Source organism: Vulpes vulpes, chromosome 15, assembly GCF_048418805.1.
Source record: "Vulpes vulpes isolate BD-2025 chromosome 15, VulVul3, whole genome shotgun sequence".
NCBI classification, from domain to species: Eukaryota; Metazoa; Chordata; class Mammalia; order Carnivora; family Canidae; genus Vulpes; species Vulpes vulpes.
In genome coordinates, this window is record NC_132794.1 from 98,812,463 (window position 1) to 98,828,540 (window position 16,078).

The 16,078-nt window shown below is 41.6% G+C and overlaps 1 protein-coding gene across 14 annotated transcripts in view; it reads left to right on the forward strand.

Moving 5' to 3' along the window:
• The first annotated feature begins 2,477 nt into the window (after positions 1-2,477).
• The window catches only part of ADD3 (adducin 3), a 121,349-nt gene continuing 107,748 nt past the window's right edge, over positions 2,478-16,078 (forward strand). For 2 of the 14 annotated variants that reach the window (XM_072739973.1, XM_072739981.1), the window contains exons 1-2: positions 3,636-3,879; positions 4,897-5,124. The gene's annotated coding sequence lies outside the window, so the exon portion shown is untranslated. Of the gene's footprint in view, positions 2,922-3,577; positions 3,880-3,981; positions 4,137-4,362; positions 4,510-4,756; positions 5,125-16,078 lie in introns of those variants that run through there. The other 12 variants (XM_025993421.2, XM_025993406.2, XM_072739982.1 and 9 more) reach the window with 12 other exon arrangements.

A 16,078-nucleotide genomic window follows, 5' to 3' on the forward strand; every position in this document is an offset into this window, starting at 1 on the left:
AGAGACTCTACTCAGCACTTTTAGGAAGATACAAAGAAATGCATTTAATGTGGGGGGGTTTGAATTATGCAGATAGTTGCCATTTTATTCACTATCACCATTTGGTAAATGAAATGCCTTCCTTGCAGAGGAGCAAGATGAACAAAAACATGAAAACATTGAGCAACTAATTTCCTTGGATTTTGTCTCTATAGAACCCATTCTTTTTTTAAATTGAGGTGATAAATTGTCAGATACACAAACACCAAGTTTGCTATGTCATCTAATGTAACACAGACTTTAACTGTAATGTCCCCTTGCAACTAGGGAGAGTGGGCTTAGGTCAATATGGGGTTCTTTACCAGGAACACCGGATCAGGATTGAAGGGAAAATGTTACTATCTAGCAAAAAAAAAAAAAAAAAAAAAGGCTTCCAAAAAGCATCTCTGAAGGCCAGAATTAAGTCTGTGATAGTTTCCCCTGCCTGGCTCTTAAACAAACTTTTTCCTCTTGGCAGGCATACTTATGGATGTAGACAAAAGGGAACAGAGGCACCAATGGGCCCAAGGAAACAACTAAAAGAGTTGAAGTCCTTGTCATTTAAGTGCAAGATAAGCAAGAGCTTGCCAGTGAGTGTTGTTTTCTTGGAAGTCACTTAAATTTTTTTTTTTCCTGGACAAATTACTTTCTAATGTAAACCTGAAGGCAACATTAGTGGTAATATTTGCACACATTGTAAGTACTTGTTTGATATTCTTTAGTTTATAATACATGTACACAAATAGTGTCACTGAATGAAACTACTGTTTTTTGTTGTGCTCAGATCCTGCTGAGCCCCCAATGTGGGTATGTGAAACTGTGTGTATGTTCATACGTGTTGTTTATTTGCCTTGTGTGTTATGTGAAGAGTGGAGAGTTAGAGTAAACCCCAGCTCTGTCCTTAACTCTGTTGTCATTTTCTCTGGGTTTCCATTTATAAAATTTTAGTGAGCTCTAGACTCTGTTCCAACTCTACCATCCAGTGATGCTCAGTTTTTATTTTTTTTAAAGATTTATTTATTTATTCAGAGAGAGAGAGAGAGAAAGAGAGAGAGGCAGAGACACATGCAGAGGAAGAAGCAGGCTCCATGCAGGAAGCCCGACGTGGGACTCGATCCCAGATCTCCAGGATCACATACTGGCTGCAGGTGCTGCCAAACCGCTGCACCACCGGGGCTGCCCAATGCTCAGTTTTTAAATGCATTCATTATTATTAAATGTTATGTACCCCACTCAATCCATATTCTTAGCAATATAGTAGGGTCCTGCTTCAGGAAAACTGGTCATAGGTACAAAATCTTAAGTCAGATAAAATTAAGTTTATTCATTTTACAAAAATGATTACTTGGTCTGCAAATTAATTTCCAAAATGGCAGTTAATAACAAACTCTTTAAAATAAAGATTTATTTTCATTCCAAGTTTTCATGAAAAGTAATTTAGAATGAGACATACTTGCATTAAATAACAAAAATATAAGCATGTAAATGTTATAAGATCATAGAATTTTGGAACGCTAAAGGAGCATTTCAATCCAACGTCATCATTTTGCAAAACAAGCAACTAAGGACCAAAAGTTTACATATTAGCTCAAGATCACACGTGTAGTTAACAAAGGCCCTGCAAACAACATCAATTGCAAAACATTTTCCATATTCTTCTCTATTGGTATTTTGAGACCACACCTCTACATTTACCCATGAAGAAAATAATCATAGCTGTTCGGTGCTTAAGTCAAGGAATATTAATTATTGAATAAAATATAAAGTTATAATGCAGACTATCAAGTTACTCCTGTATGGGCACATTACATTTTAACAGTGTAAATAGGGGGATCCCTGGGTGGCGCAGTGGTTTGGCGCCTGCCCTTGGCCCAGGGCGCAATCCTGGAGACCCGGGATCGAATCCCATGTCAGGCTCCCGGTGCATGGAGCCTGCTTCTCCCTCTGCCTCTCTCTCTCTCTCTCTCTGTGTGACTATCATAAATAAATAAAAAAAAATTAAAAAAAAATAACAGTGTAAACAGTAGATTCACGTGCATTTAAAGTAAGTTAATCTACTTATAATTTCTGAATTTTGCTGATTTTTGAATTGCCACTGAAATGGAATAGTGCTCTGCTATTATTGTCTCGAATTATTTTAGATTTTTCAGTTTTTCAATAAATATCATGATTTTTATAACATGAATACACATTGACATCTGTCAATAATATATTTTCTGATACCAACATTCACTGAAATTCCAGGTATGCTTATAAATGTGTTAAAAGGCTTGATTTCATTGCTCCCAGTCACATGAATGAGTTTTATTTTATGAATCTTTTCAAATTCTTGTATTAAATGCTAACCTCCTCTAACTGGGTATTATTTTAGTGCAATGATTGGAAATGAAATACTAGCCCAAAATACTAACTGGTTTCCAGGCACACTGCTTTATTTTTTGCCTTGGACCCCAATGTTTGGAGTCAGCAGGGCTCTTTAAAACTAATGTGTGTTTACAGCATTTCATTGATTCACACTAAATCAGTCCCCTCGATCATTTGGTTAATTTTAACCTTAACCTTCCACAGCTATACTCAGTCCCAAAAAGTCCCTGCCTCTGCTTCTTATGAAGCAATAGTAGAGAAGAGAAACAAAACCCATTCCTTTAAGAAAGATTCCGCCTCTTTTTTTTTTTTTTTTTTAATAAGCAAGAGCCTAATGGTAACTGGGGAGCCTCTACTAAGTCACACACTTTACTACTCAGCATTGGGAGAAGCTGCTGCGGCTGGGCTGCTGTGGCTGCCGCCGCCGCCGCCGCGGGTCTGAGGCTGCAGTGGGTTCCAGTGCAGCACTGCAGAATCCACACCTACACAAGACACACGTCTACTACCCCGGACCCAGGAAAGCCTTGCATCTTCCGCGGGTAAGCCGATCTTTTATCCATTTTGTCCAGATACTGTGGGAAAGGGAATGATCGTGGAAAAGACTGCTCATCAGACATGCTTAAAATGGATTATGCTAATTTATCTTGGGGGGGGGGATGTTTAGATTTGTGACTGGCAAATGCTCTATATAGTGGAGACTATTGTCTGATAAGTGCTCTTAACATACTTTTTTTTTTTTTTTTGCTATTCATAAAAAGGCTAATCTTGATGCATGCAAAAGCTGTTCATTTTTTGCTTTGTAAATACAAAAAAAAAAAAAAAAAAAAACAAAACCAAAAACAAAAAAAACACCAAACCCCATCCAGCCACTCCCAATCTCTCTCTCAAATACTGCAGATATTTTTAAAGACCAAATAAAATGACAGGCTGGGGATTTTCTAAATATTTTCTCCCCAAAGCCAGGAAGCCTTCCCTGGATCCTTTACGGGTATTTAAAAATCATAAGGCATGGTTAGATTTTGAGCAGATGGGAGATGGTGGTAGACTGGAATTTCTATATAGCCTTAGTCCAGTGGAGAGAGAAAACGAGGATAAATGAAATCACAGTTTGTGCCAACACAAGATTCATTTTCCACACTTCATATGTGGGAAGAGGAAACTACATTTTAATTAGCACATTTTTAGGGAAGAGGGAGGGGATGAAGATGAGGGGGATGGCACGAAGTATTTGAGGGGGAAGAGAAGAGTCTGCAGAGGAGGAAGGAAATGAAGTGGACTGCCGCCAGCGCCTTGGAAACCAAGGGAGATAAGGGTGGGGAATGAAGTTTGTTCTGTTTGGTAGGGTGGGGTCGACTCTGGGGACCATGAATAACCAGAATGGCGCTTGGAGGGGTGTGCTTGCGAGTGGATTCGTGTCCGTGGAGGACACGTGTGCGGGAAGGATGTGCAAATCGTGGGTGTGCAGCGCCGGCAGGTCTGAGTCGAGAACAGGCTGGGGTAAGAAGGCACCTGGGCGACGGGGGTGGGGGCTCAGGGTCACCTGTGGATGGATCCGCATCCCTGCTGGGCGTGTGGCAAAGTTTACCCAGCGCCGAATTCATTTTGAAAGCTGGTGCTGCCTCCCTCGACTTTGCCCCTCCAACAAGCCGGCTCTCACAAGGTCCCACAGCCAGGAGCCGGAGCAGGGGTGAAGACCCCCCCCTGGTCCGCGTGGAGCAGGACCCAGAGAGCCCCAGCCCTGCTCCTCCGTGGAGGTGAGCAGGCGGAGGAGCGCCCAGCAGGCGAGAATGCTGAGAGCCTAGGCCCCTCCTATGGGCGCGTGCAGAGGTTGAGGCTCCGCCGCGGCCTCCCCCCGAGACCCGGCTGCCAGAGTCGGCGGCCGAGGTGCTCGGAAAGCTGCGGCGCGGCCTGGGGGCGCGGAGGGCGCGCTCAGGTTAGGGCGGGCGACACTTCCGAGGCGCCTCTCCTCCTCCTCCTCCTGCTGGTAGTCGGGTTTCCGTCGGGGCTATTTCCCCCTCCGACCCTCAGGGGACGCCACGGATCGGAACTGCACCGCCGGAGGAGGACGTTGACGAGGTGCCAGGCAGCCGCCCAGCGCCAGGCCCTCCCCAAAGGCCCGGCCGGCCCGTAGGTCCTGGCGGCCGCCGCTACACCGACGCGGTGCAGGCGGGCGGGGAGGGGGCGGCCGCGGGCGGAGCCAAGGCTCGCGAGGGGCGCGAGGGGGCGCGAGGGGGCGCGGGGGGCGGGGCCTCGAGGAGGCGGGGCCCGGGACGTCCTGTGATTCCGAGGGGCGGGGCTAGGACGCTCGGGGGGCCCAAGGGGCGGGACCAGGGGCGTTCGGGGGCTGCGAGGGGCGGGGCCAGGGGCGGGGCTTGGGGGCGGGGCCAGAGGACGCTCCGGGGGCGCTCGGCCAGTCCCGCCAGAGCGCGAGCGGCCCGCCGGTAACGGTCGCCAGGGCGAGGGGCGGGAGGGGAAGGAAGGGGGTTTAAATGATTTTTTTTTTTTTTAAAACAGTGACGGAGAGCTAGAGGCATCGCGGCCCAGGTGTCGCCGCTTCCTGCTGCGGAGGGCTCGGCGCCCAGGTCCCTCCCTCTTCACGCCCCCTCCCCTCCTGCCCTCCCCCGGGGAGCGGAGCGGCGCTTGAGGCGCGTCCGCGGCGGATCGGGCAGCCGCTGCAGCCCCGGCGGCCGCGGAGGAGGAGGAAGGGAAGCACAAAGCCCGCTGCGCGAGGCGAGCTGCGAGGTAATCCCGAGGAGAGGGAAGGCGCCGTCGTCGAGCCCCTCCTCCCGGCGGGGACGGCTGGCGCCCGCGCGGCCCGGCGGCGGGACCCCTCCAGGGGGTCGCGCGGGGGCGGGGGGCGCGGCGCGCGGCGGCTCGCGGGGCCGAGGGCACTTCCTATTGGCTGTCCCCGCGGCCTCAGGTGAACTTGCCTCTTCCCGGGGCGCCGGAATGGGAGCCTCGGGCTGCTCCGAGGGGAGTGGACCTGCGGGGGAGGGCCTCCGGGCGTCTCGGGGTGGGCCCGACTCTCGGGCCTCCTCTGGTTTCCCTCGAGGGGGCAGAGCGTTCTGCACACCCAGAGCTCGTGGGAGCGTCGGTGACCCGGGGGCCTTCAGCTCTGAAGGTGTGCCCCCGAGGTCGCCGCGCTCGGAAAAGGTGGCGGGAAGGGAAGGATTGTTGGTTTTTGTTTTCCCCCCGTTAAAAAAACCTCCTTTTGGCGAGCCGAAAAGTGTGCGGCCACCTCTCTCTGGTGTGATCCGCGTCCCCATCCTCCCAGCGCGCGCGCACGCCCCTGCAGAAGCTTGCACGTTAAGGTGGTGCTTCCCGCCTGCCTGGGGTGACAAGCAGAGTTGGCAGCGGGTCCACTGCTGGTGTTTGGGGCACAGCCAGCCGCTTTGGAGGTAACGCTATCGGGACTGAGGCAAGACCTCAGACACAGGTAGAATCAGCTAGGCCTCTATTAAATTGGCAAGAATGGCCTCAGGTGAACTTTTTTGTTGCAGAGATTTAATTGCAAGGAGGTGTCGGCTCAAAATGGGAGCGTAGTAAAAACCACTAATTTCTTTGGCACATGTGCTGTGGCAATGGACCGCTGAAGTGGTAAGAAGAGAAATAGGCTTTGAGTTGGGATTATATGCAAGTGTGATGAAGGAGTTGATAAGGTTCTGGGAGTTGGGACCAGCGACATAAACGTGTGTGCATGTTTACTTACGTTAGATCATACAACATTTCAGATTTAGCAGTCAGTATGAGAACGGTTGCTTTTCTTGGAGTGAAGTGCCTCTACATAATGCTTAGTATATGCTAATCTGGGCTTCAGAAGACTTGTAAAGAGAGCCTTGTTGTTAAAAAGAAAAATAAGAGCGCAGGGTAACTGGTCATTAAATTAAGATGCTTGACTATTTAAAAATGTGTAATTAAGGTATGGTACCAACTCATTTATAGGGTTACTGTTGGAGCTTACGTGTAAAGTTTTTTGTATCCAGATCTTGATTGCATTGTAATTGCCCTCCAACTCATTTTCCTTTGCTTAAATTGAGTAGATTAATTTTGCAGAGGGAGGGCCGGAAAAAAAAAAGGCCACTTTTGTTGCATTTAACTTTTCATCTTTTCATAGAGTTCGCTCTTTTTTTCATCCCAGAGTTCACTTTTTTTTTTTTCTTTTTAAGGATTTTATTTGAGAGCTAGCGAGAGTTTGAGCGGGAGTGGGGGGGCGGGGAGGAGGGGAGGAGGGCTAGTGCGTGAGGGAGAAGCAAGCTCCCCGCTGAGCAGGGAGCCAGATAGGAGGCTCTGTCCTAGGACCCTGGGATCATGACCTGAGCCGAAGGCATATGCTTACCTGACTGGGAGCCACCCAGGCGCCCTGGCCAAAGAGGTCACTCTTAAAAAACTGACCTCAAATGCTGGCATGTTGATAATAGCTGTTTTTAAAGAAAAAAAAAAAAGTGGTGTATCAATTTTGAATGTTAAATGTAACTTATCTCTTGATTTAAACGTATTGGTTATGAGGCATTCAGTTATGTTGTGGCTTTTTACATGTATGATAACATGTTTATTGGTAAACATTTGACATGACAGTGATCATAAGACACCTGGGAAATACTTATTTCGCATGATAGAAGGATTATATTTCCAAAATATGTTTTACATTCTAAAAAATGAAAAAAATGTACACTTTTCTACTTCTAACCCCATTTTTCAGTAATGCTATACTGGGAAGAATGCGCACTTACTCAGTGATGTTTAAGATGTGGATATGGTCTTTGTAAAAACCAAAATGTCTTTTGAGACTAAGACGACATAGCGTCAGCATCAGCTGCTACACACACACACACACACACACTCCTGAAATCTAGACTCAGGGTGGGGGTCAACTTCTGCAGTTATGAGGCTTCCTGAAGTAGGTGTATCACGTCTGTTTTTGTTATACTTTAGCCTATACAGGTTGTTCGCTGTTTAATCTGTTCTTTGGCAAAGCAGTTGGTTAGCAGTATTGAGCAGCACTGACTCGTGTCATCAGGGTATAGAAGGACTTCTGTTAAGGGAAGAAATCCCATAAAAGCATAGAAACTCAACTCTGAACAAATTAAGTTTGTAGAGTATTGGGGAATGATAGTATCAGAACTCTGAGTTGTTTCAAGCAAAGTGTTTTAGAATATGAATGCTTCATCTTTAGTATATAAAATGAGTCTTCAGAAGGTGGTTCTATCATGCTATGTAGCAAGTGAAGACTAAGCAAATATTTGTAACAACCAATATTTATTTGCTCTACCTCTGTGCCAGACAGATTTTATGTGATTTTTTTTTTTTTTTTAAGATTTTATTTGTTCCTGAGAGACACAGAGAGAGAGAGAAGCAGAGACACAGGCAGAGGGAAAAGCCTGATGTGGGACTGGATCCCGGGACTCCATGATCATGCCCTGGGCCCAAGGCGGCACCAAACCGCTAAGCCACTGGGGCTGCCCGGTTTATGTGATTTAATTTACTTACTCCTCACAACCCAGCGACTAAACAGAGACACAGAGAGGTTAAGTGTTTTGCCCAAGGAGTATAGGTACTAGGTACCACAGGCTGGTACTGAGCTCAGAGACTGACTCCATCTAGAGTGAGCCCATGTAACCAGTGGGCCTTGCTAGTATACTTGCAGTAGTAGTTTGATATCAGTGAAAAGTCTTCAGAGTATTCCCGAGACTACAGGGGTGCCCTTGTCTTCTTTAGCTACACCTTTCTGTATTAATACAACTAATAGATTGTTTAAATATGAAGGGTGGTGATAAATCTTCTTTAAGTAGAATCACCTTTTGACTTTGAAAGAGGATTCTCTTTTGATAAATTTCAATAGGCAGCTGAGTAGGGCAGCTTGGGTGGCTCAGCAGTATAGCACTGCCTTGAGCCCAGGGCTTGATCCTGAAGTCCTGGGATCGAGTCCCATGTCAGGCTCCCTGCATAGATCCTGCCTCTCCCTCTGCCTGTGTCTCTGCCTCCCTCTCTCTCTCTCTCTCTCTCTCTCTCTGTGTGGCTCTCATGAATAAATAAATAAAATCTTAAAAAAAAAAAGTTTCACTAGGATACTATATTTGGGCTAGAGTAGGTTGTCTTTTTAATTACTAAAGATGTTAAAGGCCTTTTTTTTTTTTTTTTTTTTTTTTAAACCTTGCCAGGTATGTTAGACCCAACAGGCACTAGTTACCCTTGGAGAGATTCTGGTTTTGCACTAAATCAGTGGGGCTGATCTTCTGATTATCAACATCATATCAACCTAAGATGGATTTTAACTTAAATTTGTTCTAAGGTTCACCTGAGTTGCCTCCTAAAATTAGCCTTCAGATATAACTTGTGGCTTATACTTCGTCATTTCCATTCCTCATGGAACTGTGTGTTGCTGCTTCACCAATGTAGTTAAGTTAGGCAAATAAATTACAATCTAAATTAGCTGGTTTAAGTAATGTTTAGAACTATTATTGTAGAGAACTGAAGCCTTTTGTTGACCGTTTAGTGAAATATGTTAGGAAAAAATGTTTAAAAACTTGCATATGTTAAATTAAGAAAGCCTAAGCTGTATTGAAGACACAGGTTACTAATCTGTTTCTCATATAAATAAATACTAATTTTTTTTGTCTAGAATTAATATTCAATGCTGTTTCCAAATCCTTTGAAATTACTAAATGTGTAGACTTTGAATAGAAAAAAATTTAAAATGTGTACTTAGAATGCTATTCTTTCTTTTAAACATGGGCACCTTATTTAAAATAGAGTTGTAAAAAAAAAAAAAATTGAGTTGTAGACTCTGTTATGTCACTGAGGTTCAAAATGAGTGCCCTGGTACTTTCTTTCATGTCTTCTCTGTTAAATGCTTTATCATTTGATCTCGGGGTCCATTCCAGTATACTTATAGATGAGATTGTTATGAGGTCTTTCGGGTTCTGCAAGTGACTAAGTAAGCTCTGTTGGCCAAAAGCCAAAACAATCTCAAATTTTTACTGTAATGGGTTGTATATATTCAGAATCCTTTATGTCATACAGGTTAGAAGTCTTTCATTGACTGTGGCTTGAAAGAAAACCTATAATCTTTTATCTATCTCTCATATATAATAACTAGATGAATTTATTTTTTCCTTCTAGCAGTAGCTGGTTATGGACACATGTATGTAACTATCCTACTTGAGGGATGCTCTTTCATGTAAAGTTAAAAATTATTCATCTGGCATTCATGCAATAAATAATTTGAGTATCAACAGTATGCATTGAACAATTTTAACTGAAAATTATGTTAATTAAAATTAAGTGTTGCAGAAAGAAAGACTTGTGGGCTCTTTTTTTTCATGTGCATTTTAATGTTGATTTTTTTTTTAATGTATGAACAAGTTTCAAAATACACTTCAAAATTAAGTTAATTGCACAGTTGAACACATATTTGAATGTTAAGATGATACTGTTTAACTTACCATAAAGCCTTAAATGATGGTACAAATAATAAGAATCAGTCTCTTGTTTCCTTAAACTAAGTTTTGTTGGATATCTTTGAAAAGGTGCATTAATAATCTTTCAGGTTTCTAGGACATTACTTACTACACTGAAGGAGCAATTTAATGAGGAGTATCCTAGAAACCTTAAAGAATGAATATGGCTTTCAGTGTTATCTAGCATAACCCAAAAAGTAGTACCATGATCACCAAAAGGTATATTCCTTGTTAGGAAGACAGTCTAGACTTGTTTCTGACTATGCCAAAGCTAAACTGTTACTGTATAGGCTTTGATGTATAGTTACATCTTTATAATGCATTTAGATCTAAATTCAACTTTAACCTGATGTCAAACTGATCTGCATTGCCACCATATACTTAATTTTTTAAAAAAATTTATTTATTCATGAGAGAGAGAGAAAGGGGCAGAGACACAGGCAGAGGGAAAAGCAGGCTCCATGCAGGGAGCCCATCCGTGGGACTTGAGCCCGGGTCTCTAGGATCACACCCTGGGCTGAAGGCAGGCGCTAAACCACTGAGCCACTCCGGGATCCCCTTAATTTGTTTTTAAAAGTTGGAGTTAAAGCATAATTGGAAATAGACCTCCCTGATATAAGATGAACTTTGAAACCTCTTTGTTTCAAATTGTCCAAAACCTGGCCTGAGGATATTGGTGTATAGGCAGTACATTAACTAGCATTTAAGATTGCCTCCTCCTCAAATAAGACTACAGTTTGAACCTGGGGTGATGAAATTCACTTTTTCTGCAGTAGACATACATGATTTCCATAAAATAAAGATTTCTCACAACTAGCCAGGCAGGCGTTAAAACACCTTTTGGAAGTTTAAGTGCAAATGACATAACATTCTTAAAACCAATGTCTCAAGAAGTACACTGTCTATATTAATAAAACTTTGAATTTTAATGCTTACAAGGTGAATTAAGGCAAGTAGACGTTAAGGCAAGCAGTTGATTAAACAAGATGGAAATCTAACTCCAGGTGACATACATGAAATTGTTACTTTATTCTTTTGGCTCCCTTTCATACTCATTTAAATGTGTTCTTGTAAGTTTTTTACTCCCCCATCCCTTTACCTCTTCTGAAGAGAAAAGGACTGTGCAGGTATAAGTTCAGGAGACAGTTTAATTCTGCTCCCAGGCTGTTGTGGGTTACCTGCTAGGGGAGCTGGAATTTGAACAATGTAGAAGGCAATCAGGTTGGAGAAGTGCTGAGTTTTTCAGTATCTTGGGGCTTGGTGTATGCCTTTAATTTGTCACCGTCAGCAGTGTTTCTGTGACGTTTTTCCACAATGGCTCAGTTATCCTGTACAAGGACAGCATTTCCTTTTTCCTTTTTCCATACAATATTCTCATCCTGTCATCTTTTGATCTGCTGGAATGACTAAATGCCATACAAAAAAAAAAAAAAAGTTTACTCAGTATTCTTATGGAGAAGATAATTAGGCTTACTTGGTATGTCTGAAGAAGTATATTTTGGGATCAAGTCCTTCCCAGGGACTCTTTCAAGAACGCTCTATTTTTAATCTTCAGAAATTAGAGCCAGTAACTGTTAGCTGCATTGTCACTTCTAATCTCATTTGTCTTATTAGTACGTGAAAAGATTCTATAAGGGCAACCTTTCTTAATATCTAAGGAAGAGGTTGGGGAATGGTGACAGTCACAGCTCATTTGGAGTTGTGAATGGGCTTAAGTGCATAGGATAAGCAGTGTAGGGAAGAGTGAAAAGGGGGGAGAGATTGGCAATGAAGTTGATACATTGTCCGCATTCCCAACCTTTTTTTTTTTTTTTGTAAATTTTAAAACCGTGTTCTTTTCACTTTCCTTCCTCCTATGACTTTTATTGCCAGGACTGAGTTTTCTTTTAGAGAAAGGTGGAATTTTCAAGGTGATTCCTTTTTTTTTAAGATTTTATGTATTTATTCATGAGAGAGAGAGAGGGGCAGAGATGTAGGCAGAGGGAGAAGCAGCCTTCCTGCAGGGAGCCCAATGTGGGACTGGATCTCTGATCCCAGGATCACGCCCTGGGCCAAAGGCAGCCGCGCAACCAACCACCGAGCTACCCACGGGTCCCCTTCAAGGTGATTCCTATCTGATTGCTGAGAAGTTTGGCTTTCAGCTGAAAGGTGCACTGAAAGGAATTTCCTTCCATCACTCTCCACCACTATTTTTTTTTTTTTAATTTCAAAAAAAGATCTTGAAACAAGTATGTGTGAGAAACCTTATGTAATAGTTGGGAGCCATTATGCATTCAAGTTAAAATACATATTATTAATATATCAGAAATCCATATTTAAATACTTTTTTGCAAAACTAAATCTACAGTAGTGTTGTGTTAGGATGTTTCTCTTTAAGTGGGTATCAGAATTTATTTTTATCCAAAAGTTTAAAGTATTATGAAAGACTTCTCTTGTCTCAGTGAATGTTGATAATGAAAAAACATCATAGTTCTTAAACTATTATCATTAAATACTTTAATGAAATACTAGATAGACAATGAATTGGTCACTAGCCACTGAAAGACTGTCACCTCTAGAGCAGAATGTAGTAGGAAAGGAACATTTTGTTACCTGAATAAGAACAGTGTCTCTGCTTGACATAGGGAAGGCTTTGAGAAGCTGTTTACTTGGTAATCACTTGAGTTAGGTGATTTTATTGTGTTTGAGGTTTTATAATTTGAATTACACTGGGCTCTATAAAAAGTGTCTGGTTGGACCATCAGCTTTTGATGAATGCAATTCTGGAGGCATCGTGACTATCAGTTAAGTGCTTTGAAGAGAGAAACCCTGTTTTGTATCACACCTTACTGTCACAGAACATGCTTCTTTGAGCTTGTTTAATTTGGGCTCAAAGGGAAGAGTGCCATCTACTGAATGGCCAGCATCAAGTTGAACAGCCCCATGTTCTTACAGAACTCTCAGCTGGCTACTGAAGAAACCAGACTCACACTGAAGAATTTGACAGGATCTTAGTACCAAGTGGAATTGTTGCTTTTTTCTTTTTCTTAATTTTAATTATACTTTCCAGCAGGAGGCCTAAACACATGATAAAGAACTAATTCACCACTTGTTGGGTTGCATGGGAAAGAAGAAACTTCAAGAAGTTGAGACTTTATATTAAATAATATAAAGCAATCATGAAATCATTATTAAATCATGAAAATAATTATTAAATCATGAAATCATTATTAAATCAAAAGCGGTAAAGAAGAGGCACCTGGGTGGCTCAGTCGGTTAAACATCTGCCTTTGGTTCAGGTATGATCCAGCAATTCTGGAATTGAGTCCCATCAGGCTCCCTGCTGAGTAGGGAGCCAGCTTCTCCCTCTGCGACTGCAGCTCCCCGTACTTGTGCTCTTTCTCTCTCTGTAATAAAATCTTTTTTTAAAAAGTCAAAATTATTTTAATGAGATGTTTCATTAGCGGTTCAGGTTATTGATGGCTTCTGCAGACAACAATAATATTGTTTAAAATTTGGTCCGGAAAAAAAAATAAAATTTGGTCCTAAAATCAAATCATTTGTTTAACTGGAGGTAAGGGTTTTAAGAGTATTTGAATACTTTCATAATGTTTTTTGCTCTTGCCCTTTTACTTTGTCTCTGTTTCTTAAGGCAATGATTCCTGCTTGAGTGATTTCACTATTTCAAAGTGGGTTTTGTTGTTTTGCTTTACTCAGTGGCCTCCTGTTTTGTCATGTTTTTCCTAACTGCCGGAGACTGCCAGTGGTAGTAGTTACGGTTAGAACTAGAGGTCACAGAACCAGGTATAGGTCAGTGGAACTTTATGACACCTGGAATAGGCTTGTCAAAGCCAAACAAGAAGGAACTTCAACAATATGAATTTAAAGAAAGCTTTGAAATTATGATGATATCTTTGTTATATATCATATATAATTAATCAGTAACCATTTTCTTGGCCCTTAAAACCTGCCAAGGGTTATATTAAGCACTTTACATAAACTATCTGAAATTTAGTTAAGTAACTTGCCCAAGATCATAAGTTGATAAGCTTGATCCCGAGGCTAATTCCTTTAAATGGGATGCTATACTGCTCATTTATTTAAGCTCATTCTTGTTGGTGACTGCACAAAAGAATTGAAACAAGTTTGGAAAAGTATTTATGCCTCTGCTGGAAAATACTGGTAGTTTTTTGTTTAGCTATTTCATCATCACCTTTTTAAAAAATAAATAGGATTGAAATTTCAGTAGGATCAGGAAGTATATATGAGATAGACCTTCAAATATTTGCCATTTAGTTTTACCTAAAATATTCATTTCTTTGTTCCTTTTGCTATATTATTTGTTAATTTAAAACCACAAAAGTTTATAATTAAAACAGTGAATTGTTTCATGTTACTTAAAATATACTGCTTCATGGGAGAAGGGATTGACTTTACAGAGGGGTTTTATGCTGAGGTTCTGGGGTGGTTGCAGTTGAGCAGATGGGGGATGTGTTAGTTGTTTTTCTATATTTTGCTTGTTCCTAAATATTTTTAGATAATAGTACTTTTTAACATGGTAATAATATTCCATGTCTACAGCATAATAAAAGTCAACCATGTGCCAGTCTGAGATCTTGGGGGAATTTCAATTTGCTGTGTACACCAAGTGTACTCTGAGGACCAAATGAGTACTGTACCTCTCATATTTGTATTAATAGTTTTGAATGCATGTATCCTCTTGAGCTATTTAATACCTACAATTGGAGAGTGGTTTTGGCTTTTAAAACCTGTTCTGACCTTTATTACCTTAACAGGTTAGGAATCATTGTTTTGGTATAATCAAAAGCGTCTAAAATTGCAGTTCAGTGATGGTTGTGCTGTATATTCTAAACCAATCACTCTTTAAGGACCTCTGACTCTTCCCTTTCATATGTAAGAGAATTATGTTTTGCCTTCCAGAAAATCCCCATAGGAATATCAGTTACATAATTCTTTGGATTCTGACTCTACATTCCAGTAAAACATAGAAAAGGTCAGCAACAGCTACTATGACAACACAAAAGATGTTACTTACCAGTGTGATGAATGCTGAATGTCAGGTACAGATAACACAGGCTCTAGGTCATCTCCTCAAGAAAGGAGCCCCACAGATCAAGTGGTCAGAAAAAAAAATCTCCCACAACGAGGACAAGGGTGGGCCATGAAAGGCAGGATAGGATTTCACTAGGTACAGGCTATGAAAAGAGTTCTTGGCAAGGCATTACTGTCCATGAAAATAATTTTTTTCTGTAGCATGATTGGAGATAGTTTGTAATAGTGATTCACAGTCTCTTCTCATGTAAGGCATTTGAAGGCTACAATATACTCTTATGGGTAATAGTGCCAAGGACACACTTCCTTTTAGGGTATATTAGAATATTGCAGGGAATTATATATATATATGTATACATATATAATATATACCTACACATATATAAGATAAATATATTTGGGAGAAAGTGGTGGTGAAGGGCATGTAGTTTTTTTGTTGATGTATTTTTTTAAGTAGGCTCCATGGAGCCTAGTGTGGGCCCAGACTCACAACCCTGACATCAAGAGCCAAACTGAAACCAAGAGTCAGAGTTGGCTGCTCAGCCAACTCAGCCACCCAGGCACCCTGGTCATGTAGATTTTAATAGTGCTCCTTATGAACCACATGAAAATGACTATCATAGAAACATCCTAATATTGTTATTTTGAAGTAATGCTTAGGAAAGTTGGTACTTGGAAAAAGACTTTAGAAATTCTCATCAGGGACACCTGGGTGGCTCAGTGGTTAAGTGTCTGCCTTCGGTTCACGGTGTGATCCTGGAGTCCTGGGATTGAGTCCTACATCAGGCTCCTTGCATGGAACCTGCTTCTCCCTCTGCCTCTTTCTCTGTGTCTCTCATGAATAAATAAATAAAATCGTAATAAAAACATAGAAATTTTCATCATTTCCAAAACTCAACAACAAGAGGCTCCTTTTGGGAGAAGGTGTGCCTTTTTTAAAAATCCAAGTTCATCCATCATTTACTTTGCTGAATATCAGAATATAATTCCGCTAATGGCTCTGTTAGATCTCTTAAATCTAATGTATAGATTTATTGATATTATGAAGTATAATCATTTCTACTTAATTTTTGTTAATAGTGTCTGGTTTTGGATTTTAGAGGATTTGTTCCAAAGGTCTGAATTCTTAGATTTTGTAATGCTTATCACTTAGTATAAGTGTTCAAGATATTCTGAGCAAGTCACTT